At 55.7% G+C, this 15,532-nt stretch overlaps 1 protein-coding gene across 7 annotated transcripts in view; it reads right to left on the reverse strand.

The window, feature by feature from the left end:
• Nucleotides 1–15,532, reverse strand: part of ATP2B3 (ATPase plasma membrane Ca2+ transporting 3) — a 988,364-nt gene that overhangs the window by 531,899 nt on the left and 440,933 nt on the right. The window lies entirely within an intron of this gene.

Below are 15,532 nucleotides of genomic sequence, written 5' to 3' on the forward strand. Positions count from 1 at the left end.
CTGAGGGGTTTCAGAGTGAGGGGATAGCGCTGTGAGGTGTATTACATGAGAGGGCAGTGGCACGCAGAGTAGTACCCTGAGGGGTTTCAGAGAGAGGGGATAGCGCCGTGATATATATTACAAGAGAGGGCAGTGGCACGCAGAGCGGTACCCTGAGGGGTTTCAGAGAGAGAGGATAGCGCTGTGAGGTGTATTACAAGAGAGGGCAGTGGCACACAGAGCAGTACCCTGAGGGGTTTCAGAGAGAGAGGATAGCGCTGTGAGGTGTATTACAAGAGAGGGCAGTGGCACGCAGGCGGTACCCTGAGGGGTTTCAGAGAGAGGGGATAGCGCCGTGATATATATTACAAGAGAGGGCAGTGGCACGCAGAGCAGTACCCTGAGGGGTTTCAGAGAGAGGGGATAGCGCCGTGATATATATTACAAGAGAGGGCAGTGGCACGCAGAGCGGTACCCTGAGGGGTTTCAGAGAGAGAGGATAGCGCTGTGAGGTGTATTACAAGAGAGGGCAGTGGCACACAGAGCAGTACCCTGAGGGGTTTCAGAGAGAGAGGATAGCGCTGTGAGGTGTATTACAAGAGAGGGCAGTGGCACGCAGAGCGGTACCCTGAGGGGTTTCAGAGTGAGGGGATAGCGCTGTGAGGTGTGTAATACACCTCACAGCGGCACGCAGAGCGGTACCCTGAGGGGTTTCAGAGAGAGGGGATAGCGCTGTGAGGTGTATTACATGAGAGGGCAGTGGCACGCAGAGCAGTACCCTGAGGGGTTTCAGAGAGAGGGGATAGCGCCGTGATATATATTACAAGAGAGGGCAGTGGCACGCAGAGCGGTACCCTGAGGGGTTTCAGAAAGAGAGGAAAGCGCCGTGAGGTGTATTACAAGAGAGGGCAGTGGCACGCAGAGCAGTACACGCAGAGCAGTACCCTGAGGGGTTTTAGAGAGAGAGGAAAGCACCGTGAGGTATATTGCTAGAGAGGGCAGTGGCACGCAGGCGGTACCCTGAGGGGTTTCAGAGTGAGGGGATAGCGCTGTGAGGTGTATTACATGAGAGGGCAGTGGCACGCAGAGCAGTACCCTGAGGGGTTTCAGAGTGAGGGGATAGCGCCGTGATATATATTACAAGAGAGGGCAGTGGCACGCAGAGCGGTACCCTGAGGGGTTTCAGAAAGAGAGGAAAGCGCCGTGAGGTGTATTACAAGAGAGGGCAGTGGCACGCAGAGCAGTACACGCAGAGCAGTACCCTGAGGGGTTTTAGAGAGAGAGGAAAGCACCGTGAGGTATATTGCTAGAGAGGGCAGTGGCACGCAGGCGGTACCCTGAGGGGTTTCAGAGTGAGGGGATAGCGCTGTGAGGTGTATTACATGAGAGGGCAGTGGCACGCAGAGCAGTACCCTGAGGGGTTTCAGAGTGAGGGGATAGCGCCGTGATATATATTACAAGAGAGGGCAGTGGCACGCAGGCGGTACCCTGAGGGGTTTCAGAGTGAGGGGATAGCGCTGTGAGGTGTATTACATGAGAGGGCAGTGGCACGCAGAGCAGTACCCTGAGGGGTTTCAGAGAGAGGGGATAGCGCTGTGAGGTGTATTACACGAGAGGGCAGTGGCACGCAGGTGGTACCCTGAGGGGTTTCAGAAAGAGAGGAAAGCGCCGTGAGGTGTATTACAAGAGAGGGCAGTGGCACGCAGAGCGGTACCCTGAGGGGTTTCAGAGAGAGGGGATAGCGCTGTGAGGTGTATTACATGAGAGGGCAGTGGCACGCAGAGCAGTACCCTGAGGGGTTTCAGAGAGAGGGGATAGCGCCGTGATATATATTACAAGAGAGGGCAGTGGCACGCAGAGCAGTACCCTGAGGGGTTTCAGAGAGAGGGGATAGCGCCGTGAGGTATATTACAAGAGAGGGCAGTGGCACGCAGGCGGTACCCTGAGGGGTTTCAGAGTGAGGGGATAGCGCTGTGAGGTGTATTACATGAGAGGGCAGTGGCACGCAGAGTAGTACCCTGAGGGGTTTCAGAGAGAGGGGATAGCGCCGTGATATATATTACAAGAGAGGGCAGTGGCACGCAGAGCGGTACCCTGAGGGGTTTCAGAGAGAGAGGATAGCGCTGTGAGGTGTATTACAAGAGAGGGCAGTGGCACACAGAGCAGTACCCTGAGGGGTTTCAGAGAGAGAGGATAGCGCTGTGAGGTGTATTACAAGAGAGGGCAGTGGCACGCAGGCGGTACCCTGAGGGGTTTCAGAGAGAGGGGATAGCGCCGTGATATATATTACAAGAGAGGGCAGTGGCACGCAGAGCAGTACCCTGAGGGGTTTCAGAGAGAGGGGATAGCGCCGTGATATATATTACAAGAGAGGGCAGTGGCACGCAGAGCGGTACCCTGAGGGGTTTCAGAGAGAGAGGATAGCGCTGTGAGGTGTATTACAAGAGAGGGCAGTGGCACACAGAGCAGTACCCTGAGGGGTTTCAGAGAGAGAGGATAGCGCTGTGAGGTGTATTACAAGAGAGGGCAGTGGCACGCAGAGCGGTACCCTGAGGGGTTTCAGAGTGAGGGGATAGCGCTGTGAGGTGTGTAATACACCTCACAGCGGCACGCAGAGCGGTACCCTGAGGGGTTTCAGAGAGAGGGGATAGCGCTGTGAGGTGTATTACATGAGAGGGCAGTGGCACGCAGAGCAGTACCCTGAGGGGTTTCAGAGAGAGGGGATAGCGCCGTGATATATATTACAAGAGAGGGCAGTGGCACGCAGAGCGGTACCCTGAGGGGTTTCAGAAAGAGAGGAAAGCGCCGTGAGGTGTATTACAAGAGAGGGCAGTGGCACGCAGAGCAGTACCCTGAGGGGTTTCAGAGAGAGGGGATAGCGCCGTGATATATATTACAAGAGAGGGCAGTGGCACGCAGAGCGGTACCCTGAGGGGTTTCAGAGAGAGAGGATAGCGATGTGAGGTGTATTACAAGAGAGGGCAGTGGCACGCAGAGCGGTACCCTGAGGGGTTTCAGAGTGAGGGGATAGCGCTGTGAGGTGTGTAATACACCTCACAGCGGCACGCAGAGCGGTACCCTGAGGGGTTTCAGAGAGAGGGGATAGCGCTGTGAGGTGTATTACATGAGAGGGCAGTGGCACGCAGAGCAGTACCCTGAGGGGTTTCAGAGAGAGGGGATAGCGCCGTGATATATATTACAAGAGAGGGCAGTGGCACGCAGGCGGTACCCTGAGGGGTTTCAGAGTGAGGGGATAGCGCTGTGAGGTGTATTACAAGAGAGGGCAGTGGCACGCAGAGCAGTACCCTGAGGGGTTTCAGAGAGAGAGGATAGCGCTGTGAGGTGTATTACAAGAGAGGGCAGTGGCACGCAGAGCGGTACCCTGAGGGGTTTCAGAGTGAGGGGATAGCGCTGTGAGGTGTATTACATGAGAGGGCAGTGGCACGCAGAGCAGTACCCTGAGGGGTTTCAGAGAGAGGGGATAGCGCTGTGAGGTGTATTACATGAGAGGGCAGTGGCACGCAGAGCAGTACCCTGAGGGGTTTCAGAGAGAGGGGATAGCGCCGTGATATATATTACAAGAGAGGGCAGTGGCACGCAGGCGGTACCCTGAGGGGTTTCAGAGTGAGGGGATAGCGCTGTGAGGTGTATTACATGAGAGGGCAGTGGCACGCAGAGCAGTACCCTGAGGGGTTTCAGAGAGAGGGGATAGCGCCGTGATATATATTACAAGAGAGGGCAGTGGCACGCAGAGCGGTACCCTGAGGGGTTTCAGAAAGAGAGGAAAGCGCCGTGAGGTGTATTACAAGAGAGGGCAGTGGCACGCAGGCGGTACCCTGAGGGGTTACAGAGCGAGGGGATAGCGCTGTGATATATATTACAAGAGAGGGCAGTGGCACGCAGGTGGTACCCTGAGGGGTTTCAGAAAGAGAGGAAAGCGCCGTGAGGTGTATTACAAGAGAGGGCAGTGGCACGCAGGCGGTACCCTGAGGGGTTACAGAGCGAGGGGATAGCGCTGTGATATATATTACAAGAGAGGGCAGTGGCACGCAGGTGGTACCCTGAGGGGTTTCAGAAAGAGAGGAAAGCGCCGTGAGGTGTATTACAAGAGAGGGCAGTGGCACGCAGGCGGTACCCTGAGGGGTTTCAGAGTGAGGGGATAGCGCTGTGAGGTGTATTACATGAGAGGGCAGTGGCACGCAGAGCAGTACCCTGAGGGGTTTCAGAGAGAGGGGATAGCGCCGTGATATATATTACAAGAGAGGGCAGTGGCACGCAGAGCAGTACCCTGAGGGGTTTCAGAGAGAGGGGATAGCGCCGTGATATATATTACAAGAGAGAGCAGTGGCACGCAGAGCGGTACCCTGAGGGGTTTCAGAGAGAGGGGATAGCGCCGTGATATATATTACAAGAGAGGGCAGTGGCACGCAGAGCGGTACCCTGAGGGGTTTCAGAGAGAGAGGATAGCGCTGTGAGGTGTATTACAAGAGAGGGCAGTGGCACGCAGAGCGGTACCCTGAGGGGTTTCAGAAAGAGAGGAAAGCGCCGTGAGGTGTATTACAAGAGAGGGCAGTGGCACGCAGGCGGTACCCTGAGGGGTTACAGAGCGAGGGGATAGCGCTGTGATATATATTACAAGAGAGGGCAGTGGCACGCAGGTGGTACCCTGAGGGGTTTCAGAAAGAGAGGAAAGCGCCGTGAGGTGTATTACAAGAGAGGGCAGTGGCACGCAGGCGGTACCCTGAGGGGTTTCAGAGTGAGGGGATAGCGCTGTGAGGTGTATTACATGAGAGGGCAGTGGCACGCAGAGCAGTACCCTGAGGGGTTTGAGAGAGAGGGGATAGCGCCGTGATATATATTACAAGAGAGGGCAGTGGCACGCAGAGCAGTACCCTGAGGGGTTTCAGAGAGAGGGGATAGCGCCGTGATATATATTACAAGAGAGGGCAGTGGCACGCAGAGCGGTACCCTGAGGGGTTTCAGAGAGAGAGGATAGCGCTGTGAGGTGTATTACAAGAGAGGGCAGTGGCACGCAGAGCAGTACCCTGAGGGGTTTCAGAGAGAGAGGAAAGCACCGTGAGGTGTATTACAAGAGAGGGCAGTGGCACGCAGAGCGGTACCCTGAGGGGTTTCAGAGTGAGGGGATAGCGCTGTGAGGTGTATTACATGAGAGGGCAGTGGCACGCAGAGCAGTACCCTGAGGGGTTTCAGAGAGAGGGGATAGCGCTGTGAGGTGTATTACATGAGAGGGCAGTGGCACGCAGAGCAGTACCCTGAGGGGTTTCAGAGAGAGGGGATAGCGCCGTGATATATATTACAAGAGAGGGCAGTGGCACGCAGGCGGTACCCTGAGGGGTTTCAGAGTGAGGGGATAGCGCTGTGAGGTGTATTACATGAGAGGGCAGTGGCACGCAGAGCAGTACCCTGAGGGGTTTCAGAGAGAGGGGATAGCGCCGTGATATATATTACAAGAGAGGGCAGTGGCACGCAGAGCGGTACCCTGAGGGGTTTCAGAGAGAGGGGATAGCGCCGTGATATATATTACAAGAGAGGGCAGTGGCACGCAGAGCGGTACCCTGAGGGGTTTCAGAGAGAGAGGATAGCGCTGTGAGGTGTATTACAAGAGAGGGCAGTGGCACGCAGAGCAGTACCCTGAGGGGTTTCAGAGAGAGAGGAAAGCGCCGTGAGGTATATTGCTAGAGAGGGCAGTGGCACGCAGAGCAGTACCCTGAGGGGTTTTAGAGAGAGAGGATAGCGCTGTGAGGTGTATTACAAGAGAGGGCAGTGGCACGCAGAGCGGTACCCTGAGGGGTTTCAGAGAGAGGGGATAGCGCCGTGATATATATTACAAGAGAGGGCAGTGGCACGCAGAGCGGTACCCTGAGGGGTTTCAGAGAGAGAGGATAGCGCTGTGAGGTGTATTAAAAGAGAGGGCAGTGGCACGCAGGCGGTACCCTGAGGGGTTACAGAGCGAGGGGATAGCGCTGTGATATATATTACAAGAGAGGGCAGTGGCACGCAGAGCAGTACCCTGAGGGGTTTCAGAGAGAGGGGATAGCGCCGTGATATATATTACAAGAGAGGGCAGTGGCACGCAGAGCAGTACCCTGAGGGGTTTCAGAGAGAGGGGATAGCGCCGTGATATATATTACAAGAGAGGGCAGTGGCACGCAGAGCGGTACCCTGAGGGGTTTCAGAGAGAGAGGATAGCGCTGTGAGGTGTATTACAAGAGAGGGCAGTGGCACACAGAGCAGTACCCTGAGGGGTTTCAGAGAGAGAGGATAGCGCTGTGAGGTGTATTACAAGAGAGGGCAGTGGCACGCAGAGCGGTACCCTGAGGGGTTTCAGAGTGAGGGGATAGCGCTGTGAGGTGTGTAATACACCTCACAGCGGCACGCAGAGCGGTACCCTGAGGGGTTTCAGAGAGAGGGGATAGCGCTGTGAGGTGTATTACATGAGAGGGCAGTGGCACGCAGAGCAGTACCCTGAGGGGTTTCAGAGAGAGGGGATAGCGCCGTGATATATATTACAAGAGAGGGCAGTGGCACGCAGAGCGGTACCCTGAGGGGTTTCAGAAAGAGAGGAAAGCGCCGTGAGGTGTATTACAAGAGAGGGCAGTGGCACGCAGAGCAGTACCCTGAGGGGTTTCAGAGAGAGGGGATAGCGCCGTGATATATATTACAAGAGAGGGCAGTGGCACGCAGAGCGGTACCCTGAGGGGTTTCAGAGAGAGAGGATAGCGATGTGAGGTGTATTACAAGAGAGGGCAGTGGCACGCAGAGCGGTACCCTGAGGGGTTTCAGAGTGAGGGGATAGCGCTGTGAGGTGTGTAATACACCTCACAGCGGCACGCAGAGCGGTACCCTGAGGGGTTTCAGAGAGAGGGGATAGCGCTGTGAGGTGTATTACATGAGAGGGCAGTGGCACGCAGAGCAGTACCCTGAGGGGTTTCAGAGAGAGGGGATAGCGCCGTGATATATATTACAAGAGAGGGCAGTGGCACGCAGGCGGTACCCTGAGGGGTTTCAGAGTGAGGGGATAGCGCTGTGAGGTGTATTACAAGAGAGGGCAGTGGCACGCAGAGCAGTACCCTGAGGGGTTTCAGAGAGAGAGGATAGCGCTGTGAGGTGTATTACAAGAGAGGGCAGTGGCACGCAGAGCGGTACCCTGAGGGGTTTCAGAGTGAGGGGATAGCGCTGTGAGGTGTATTACATGAGAGGGCAGTGGCACGCAGAGCAGTACCCTGAGGGGTTTCAGAGAGAGGGGATAGCGCTGTGAGGTGTATTACATGAGAGGGCAGTGGCACGCAGAGCAGTACCCTGAGGGGTTTCAGAGAGAGGGGATAGCGCCGTGATATATATTACAAGAGAGGGCAGTGGCACGCAGGCGGTACCCTGAGGGGTTTCAGAGTGAGGGGATAGCGCTGTGAGGTGTATTACATGAGAGGGCAGTGGCACGCAGAGCAGTACCCTGAGGGGTTTCAGAGAGAGGGGATAGCGCCGTGATATATATTACAAGAGAGGGCAGTGGCACGCAGAGCGGTACCCTGAGGGGTTTCAGAAAGAGAGGAAAGCGCCGTGAGGTGTATTACAAGAGAGGGCAGTGGCACGCAGGCGGTACCCTGAGGGGTTACAGAGCGAGGGGATAGCGCTGTGATATATATTACAAGAGAGGGCAGTGGCACGCAGGTGGTACCCTGAGGGGTTTCAGAAAGAGAGGAAAGCGCCGTGAGGTGTATTACAAGAGAGGGCAGTGGCACGCAGGCGGTACCCTGAGGGGTTACAGAGCGAGGGGATAGCGCTGTGATATATATTACAAGAGAGGGCAGTGGCACGCAGGTGGTACCCTGAGGGGTTTCAGAAAGAGAGGAAAGCGCCGTGAGGTGTATTACAAGAGAGGGCAGTGGCACGCAGGCGGTACCCTGAGGGGTTTCAGAGTGAGGGGATAGCGCTGTGAGGTGTATTACATGAGAGGGCAGTGGCACGCAGAGCAGTACCCTGAGGGGTTTCAGAGAGAGGGGATAGCGCCGTGATATATATTACAAGAGAGGGCAGTGGCACGCAGAGCAGTACCCTGAGGGGTTTCAGAGAGAGGGGATAGCGCCATGATATATATTACAAGAGAGAGCAGTGGCACGCAGAGCGGTACCCTGAGGGGTTTCAGAGAGAGGGGATAGCGCCGTGATATATATTACAAGAGAGGGCAGTGGCACGCAGAGCGGTACCCTGAGGGGTTTCAGAGAGAGAGGATAGCGCTGTGAGGTGTATTACAAGAGAGGGCAGTGGCACGCAGAGCGGTACCCTGAGGGGTTTCAGAAAGAGAGGAAAGCGCCGTGAGGTGTATTACAAGAGAGGGCAGTGGCACGCAGGCGGTACCCTGAGGGGTTACAGAGCGAGGGGATAGCGCTGTGATATATATTACAAGAGAGGGCAGTGGCACGCAGGTGGTACCCTGAGGGGTTTCAGAAAGAGAGGAAAGCGCCGTGAGGTGTATTACAAGAGAGGGCAGTGGCACGCAGGCGGTACCCTGAGGGGTTTCAGAGTGAGGGGATAGCGCTGTGAGGTGTATTACATGAGAGGGCAGTGGCACGCAGAGCAGTACCCTGAGGGGTTTGAGAGAGAGGGGATAGCGCCGTGATATATATTACAAGAGAGGGCAGTGGCACGCAGAGCAGTACCCTGAGGGGTTTCAGAGAGAGGGGATAGCGCCGTGATATATATTACAAGAGAGGGCAGTGGCACGCAGAGCGGTACCCTGAGGGGTTTCAGAGAGAGAGGATAGCGCTGTGAGGTGTATTACAAGAGAGGGCAGTGGCACGCAGAGCAGTACCCTGAGGGGTTTCAGAGAGAGAGGAAAGCACCGTGAGGTGTATTACAAGAGAGGGCAGTGGCACGCAGAGCGGTACCCTGAGGGGTTTCAGAGTGAGGGGATAGCGCTGTGAGGTGTATTACATGAGAGGGCAGTGGCACGCAGAGCAGTACCCTGAGGGGTTTCAGAGAGAGGGGATAGCGCTGTGAGGTGTATTACATGAGAGGGCAGTGGCACGCAGAGCAGTACCCTGAGGGGTTTCAGAGAGAGGGGATAGCGCCGTGATATATATTACAAGAGAGGGCAGTGGCACGCAGGCGGTACCCTGAGGGGTTTCAGAGTGAGGGGATAGCGCTGTGAGGTGTATTACATGAGAGGGCAGTGGCACGCAGAGCAGTACCCTGAGGGGTTTCAGAGAGAGGGGATAGCGCCGTGATATATATTACAAGAGAGGGCAGTGGCACGCAGAGCGGTACCCTGAGGGGTTTCAGAGAGAGGGGATAGCGCCGTGATATATATTACAAGAGAGGGCAGTGGCACGCAGAGCGGTACCCTGAGGGGTTTCAGAGAGAGAGGATAGCGCTGTGAGGTGTATTACAAGAGAGGGCAGTGGCACGCAGAGCAGTACCCTGAGGGGTTTCAGAGAGAGAGGAAAGCGCCGTGAGGTATATTGCTAGAGAGGGCAGTGGCACGCAGAGCAGTACCCTGAGGGGTTTTAGAGAGAGAGGATAGCGCTGTGAGGTGTATTACAAGAGAGGGCAGTGGCACGCAGAGCGGTACCCTGAGGGGTTTCAGAGAGAGGGGATAGCGCCGTGATATATATTACAAGAGAGGGCAGTGGCACGCAGAGCGGTACCCTGAGGGGTTTCAGAGAGAGAGGATAGCGCTGTGAGGTGTATTACAAGAGAGGGCAGTGGCACGCAGGCGGTACCCTGAGGGGTTACAGAGCGAGGGGATAGCGCTGTGATATATATTACAAGAGAGGGCAGTGGCACGCAGGTGGTACCCTGAGGGGTTTCAGAAAGAGAGGAAAGCGCCGTGAGGTGTATTACAAGAGAGGGCAGTGGCACGCAGGCGGTACCCTGAGGGGTTTCAGAGTGAGGGGATAGCGCTGTGAGGTGTATTACATGAGAGGGCAGTGGCACGCAGAGCAGTACCCTGAGGGGTTTCAGAGAGAGGGGATAGCGCCGTGATATATATTACAAGAGAGGGCAGTGGCACGCAGAGCGGTACCCTGAGGGGTTTCAGAGAGAGGGGATAGCGCCGTGATATATATTACAAGAGAGGGCAGTGGCACGCAGAGCGGTACCCTGAGGGGTTTCAGAGAGAGAGGATAGCGCTGTGAGGTGTATTACAAGAGAGGGCAGTGGCACGCAGAGCAGTACCCTGAGGGGTTTCAGAGAGAGAGGAAAGCGCCGTGAGGTATATTGCTAGAGAGGGCAGTGGCACGCAGAGCAGTACCCTGAGGGGTTTTAGAGAGAGAGGATAGCGCTGTGAGGTGTATTACAAGAGAGGGCAGTGCCACGCAGAGCGGTACCCTGAGGGGTTTCAGAGAGAGAGGAAAGCGCCGTGAGGTATATTGCTAGAGAGGGCAGTGGCACGCAGGTGGTACCCTGAGGGGTTACAGAGCGAGGGGATAGCGCCGTGATATATATTACAAGAGAGGGCAGTGGCACGCAGGCGGTACCCTGAGGGGTTTCAGAGTGAGGGGATAGCGCTGTGAGGTGTATTACATGAGAGGGCAGTGGCACGCAGAGCAGTACCCTGAGGGGTTTCAGAGAGAGGGGATAGCGCTGTGAGGTGTATTACACGAGAGGGCAGTGGCACGCAGGTGGTACCCTGAGGGGTTTCAGAAAGAGAGGAAAGCGCCGTGAGGTGTATTACAAGAGAGGGCAGTGGCACGCAGAGCGGTACCCTGAGGGGTTTCAGAGAGAGGGGATAGCGCTGTGAGGTGTATTACATGAGAGGGCAGTGGCACGCAGAGCAGTACCTGAGGGGTTTCAGAGAGAGGGGATAGCGCCGTGATATATATTACAAGAGAGGGCAGTGGCACGCAGAGCAGTACCCTGAGGGGTTTCAGAGAGAGGGGATAGCGCCGTGAGGTATATTACAAGAGAGGGCAGTGGCACGCAGGCGGTACCCTGAGGGGTTTCAGAGTGAGGGGATAGCGCTGTGAGGTGTATTACATGAGAGGGCAGTGGCACGCAGGCGGTACCCTGAGGGGTTTCAGAGTGAGGGGATAGCGCTGTGAGGTGTATTACATGAGAGGGCAGTGGCACGCAGAGCAGTACCCTGAGGGGTTTCAGAGAGAGGGGATAGCGCCGTGATATATATTACAAGAGAGGGCAGTGGCACGCAGAGCGGTACCCTGAGGGGTTTCAGAGAGAGGGGATAGCGCCGTGATATATATTACAAGAGAGGGCAGTGGCACGCAGAGCGGTACCCTGAGGGGTTTCAGAGAGAGAGGATAGCGCTGTGAGGTGTATTACAAGAGAGGGCAGTGGCACGCAGAGCAGTACCCTGAGGGGTTTCAGAGAGAGAGGAAAGCGCCGTGAGGTATATTGCTAGAGAGGTCAGTGGCACGCAGAGCAGTACCCTGAGGGGTTTTAGAGAGAGAGGATAGCGCTGTGAGGTGTATTACAAGAGAGGGCAGTGCCACGCAGAGCGGTACCCTGAGGGGTTTCAGAGAGAGAGGAAAGCGCCGTGAGGTATATTGCTAGAGAGGGCAGTGGCACGCAGGTGGTACCCTGAGGGGTTACAGAGCGAGGGGATAGCGCTGTGATATATATTACAAGAGAGGGCAGTGGCACGCAGAGCAGTACCCTGAGGGGTTTCAGAGAGAGGGGATAGCGCCGTGATATATATTACAAGAGAGGGCAGTGGCACGCAGAGCGGTACCCTGAGGGGTTTCAGAGAGAGGGGATAGCGCCGTGATATATATTACAAGAGAGGGCAGTGGCACGCAGAGCGGTACCCTGAGGGGTTTCACAGAGAGAGGATAGCGCTGTGAGGTGTATTACAAGAGAGGGCAGTGGCACGCAGAGCAGTACCCTGAGGGGTTTCAGAGAGAGAGGAAAGCACCGTGAGGTGTATTACAAGAGAGGGCAGTGGCACGCAGAGCGGTACCCTGAGGGGTTTCAGAGTGAGGGGATAGCGCTGTGAGGTGTATTACATGAGAGGGCAGTGGCACGCAGAGCAGTACCCTGAGGGGTTTCAGAGAGAGGGGATAGCGCTGTGAGGTGTATTACATGAGAGGGCAGTGGCACGCAGAGCAGTACCCTGAGGGGTTTCAGAGAGAGGGGATAGCGCCGTGATATATATTACAAGAGAGGGCAGTGGCACGCAGGCGGTACCCTGAGGGGTTTCAGAGTGAGGGGATAGCGCTGTGAGGTGTATTACATGAGAGGGCAGTGGCACGCAGAGCAGTACCCTGAGGGGTTTCAGAGAGAGGGGATAGCGCCGTGATATATATTACAAGAGAGGGCAGTGGCACGCAGAGCGGTACCCTGAGGGGTTTCAGAGAGAGGGGATAGCGCCGTGATATATATTACAAGAGAGGGCAGTGGCACGCAGAGCGGTACCCTGAGGGGTTTCAGAGAGAGAGGATAGCGCTGTGAGGTGTATTACAAGAGAGGGCAGTGGCACGCAGAGCAGTACCCTGAGGGGTTTCAGAGAGAGAGGAAAGCGCCGTGAGGTATATTGCTAGAGAGGGCAGTGGCACGCAGAGCAGTACCCTGAGGGGTTTTAGAGAGAGAGGATAGCGCTGTGAGGTGTATTACAAGAGAGGGCAGTGCCACGCAGAGCGGTACCCTGAGGGGTTTCAGAGAGAGAGGAAAGCGCCGTGAGGTATATTGCTAGAGAGGGCAGTGGCACGCAGGTGGTACCCTGAGGGGTTACAGAGCGAGGGGATAGCGCTGTGATATATATTACAAGAGAGGGCAGTGGCACGCAGGTGGTACCCTGAGGGGTTTCAGAGAGAGAGGAAAGCACCGTGAGGTGTATTACAAGAGAGGGCAGTGGCAAGCAGAGCGGTACCCTGAGGGTTTCAGAGAGAGAGGAAAGCACCGTGAGGTGTATTACAAGAGAGGGCAGTGGCACGCAGAGCGGTACCCTGAGGGGTTTCAGAGAGAGAGGATAGCGCTGTGAGGTGTGTAATACATCTCACAGCGGCACACAGAGCGGTACCCTGAGGGGTTTTAGAGAGAGAGGATAGCGCTGTGAGGTGTGTAATACACCTCACAGCGGCACGCAGAGCGGTACCCTGAGGGGTTTCAGAGAGAGAGGAAAGCACCGTGAGGTATATTACAAGAGAGGGCAGTGGCACGCAGAGCAGTACACGCAGAGCAGTACCCTGAGGGGTTTTAGAGAGAGAGGAAAGCGCCGTGAGGTGTATTACAAGAGAGGGCAGTGGCACGCAGGCAGTACCCTGAGGGGTTTCAGAGTGAGGGGATAGCGCTGTGAGGTGTAATACATGAGAGGGCAGTGGCACGCAGAGCAGTACCCTGAGGGGTTTCAGAGAGAGGGGATAGCGCTGTGAGGTGTGTAATACACCTCACAGCGGCATGCAGAGCGGTACCCTGAGGGGTTTCAGAGAGAGAGGAAAGCACCGTGAGGTATATTACAAGAGAGGGCAGTGGCACGCAGAGCAGTACACGCAGAGCAGTACCCTGAGGGGTTTCAGAAAGAGAGGAAAGCGCCGTGAGGTGTATTACAAGAGAGGGCAGTGGCACGCAGGCGGTACCCTGAGGGGTTTCAGAGTGAGGGGATAGCGCTGTGAGGTGTATTACATGAGAGGGCAGTGGCACGCAGAGCAGTACCCTGAGGGGTTTCAGAGAGAGGGGATAGCGCCGTGATATATATTACAAGAGAGGGCAGTGGCACGCAGAGCGGTACCCTGAGGGGTTTCAGAGAGAGGGGATAGCGCCGTGATATATATTACAAGAGAGGGCAGTGGCACGCAGAGCGGTACCCTGAGGGGTTTCAGAGAGAGAGGATAGCGCTGTGAGGTGTATTACAAGAGAGGGCAGTGGCACGCAGAGCAGTACCCTGAGGGGTTTCAGAGAGAGAGGAAAGCACCGTGAGGTGTATTACAAGAGAGGGCAGTGGCACGCAGAGCAGTACCCTGAGGGGTTTCAGAGAGAGAGGAAAGCGCCGTGAGGTATATTGCTAGAGAGGGCAGTGGCACGCAGAGCAGTACCCTGAGGGGTTTTAGAGAGAGAGGATAGCGCTGTGAGGTGTATTACAAGAGAGGGCAGTGGCACGCAGAGCGGTACCCTGAGGGGTTTCAGAGAGAGAGGAAAGCGCCGTGAGGTATATTGCTAGAGAGGGCAGTGGCACGCAGGTGGTACCCTGAGGGGTTACAGAGCGAGGGGATAGCGCTGTGATATATATTACAAGAGAGGGCAGTGGCACGCAGGTGGTACCCTGAGGGGTTTCAGAGAGAGAGGAAAGCACCGTGAGGTGTATTACAAGAGAGGGCAGTGGCACGCAGAGCGGTACCCTGAGGGTTTCAGAGAGAGAGGAAAGCACCGTGAGGTGTATTACAAGAGAGGGCAGTGGCACGCAGAGCGGTACCCTGAGGGGTTTCAGAGAGAGAGGATAGCGCTGTGAGGTGTGTAATACATCTCACAGCGGCACACAGAGCGGTACCCAGAGGGGTTTTAGAGAGAGAGGATAGCGCTGTGAGGTGTGTAATACACCTCACAGCGGCACGCAGAGCGGTACCCTGAGGGGTTTCAGAGAGAGAGGAAAGCACCGTGAGGTATATTACAAGAGAGGGCAGTGGCACGCAGAGCGGTACCCTGAGGGGTTTCAGAGAGAGAGGAAAGCACCGTGAGGTATATTACAAGAGAGGGCAGTGGCACGCAGAGCAGTACACGCAGAGCAGTACCCTGAGGGGTTTTAGAGAGAGAGGAAAGCACCGTGAGGTATATTGCTAGAGAGGGCAGTGGCACGCAGGCGGTACCCTGAGGGGTTTCAGAGTGAGGGGATAGCACTGTGAGGTGTATTACAAGAGAGGGCAGTGGCACGCAGAGCGGTACCCTGACTGATTTCAGAGAGAGAGGAAAGCGCCGTGAGGTATATTACAGGAGGGTCAGAGCTGGCCCCGAGCAAGCAGGGATCCCACTGAAGCAGGAGAAAACCCTCAGGAGGACCCACAGGCCGAAGGAACGGGAGTTGCAAGAGGACCTTAAGCAGCTCACCAAAGATGAAGGCCCACAGTGCAGAGGATGTGGTGAGGACACTGAACTTGGCAGGACGAGATGCTGGAGGCTAGAGCTTCTTGTAGCCCAAAGATATCTGAAGTGCAGAGCCAACAAGCCTTGGCAATGGCTAGTTGATGTGGTGCACAGGGGTTCTGTCCCAGCAGTTCCGACGAGGCATACTGGCCTTACAATTGCAGAGGAGATGTCAGGCTTCGAGGGAGTTGCAGAGGACAAGAGCAATAGACCGGTCAGCTTTGCTACGGTACCTGCATATGCAGGGGAGTGACTCCTTCACTCTAAGGGAGACTCCTTCAGGTGTCCTTGAGGTCCACAGGTCTGTTGAAAATCCTGGATGAAGCACAGACACATAGGACGAAGAAGACTTGCAGAAAAGCGAGACCAGGAGTAGCAGAAGGCTTCCTTGGTGCCATCTCAGTTCCAGTCGATCTCCACCTAAGTCCAAGTGTCCAGACGGTCAAAGAGTGATGTGGTTTCAAGCTTGACTTTTGTCACATGACAAATCTAAAGATTCACCCAC

This window comes from Triturus cristatus, chromosome 10 (genome assembly GCF_964204655.1).
Source record: "Triturus cristatus chromosome 10, aTriCri1.1, whole genome shotgun sequence".
Taxonomy (NCBI): domain Eukaryota; kingdom Metazoa; phylum Chordata; class Amphibia; order Caudata; family Salamandridae; genus Triturus; species Triturus cristatus.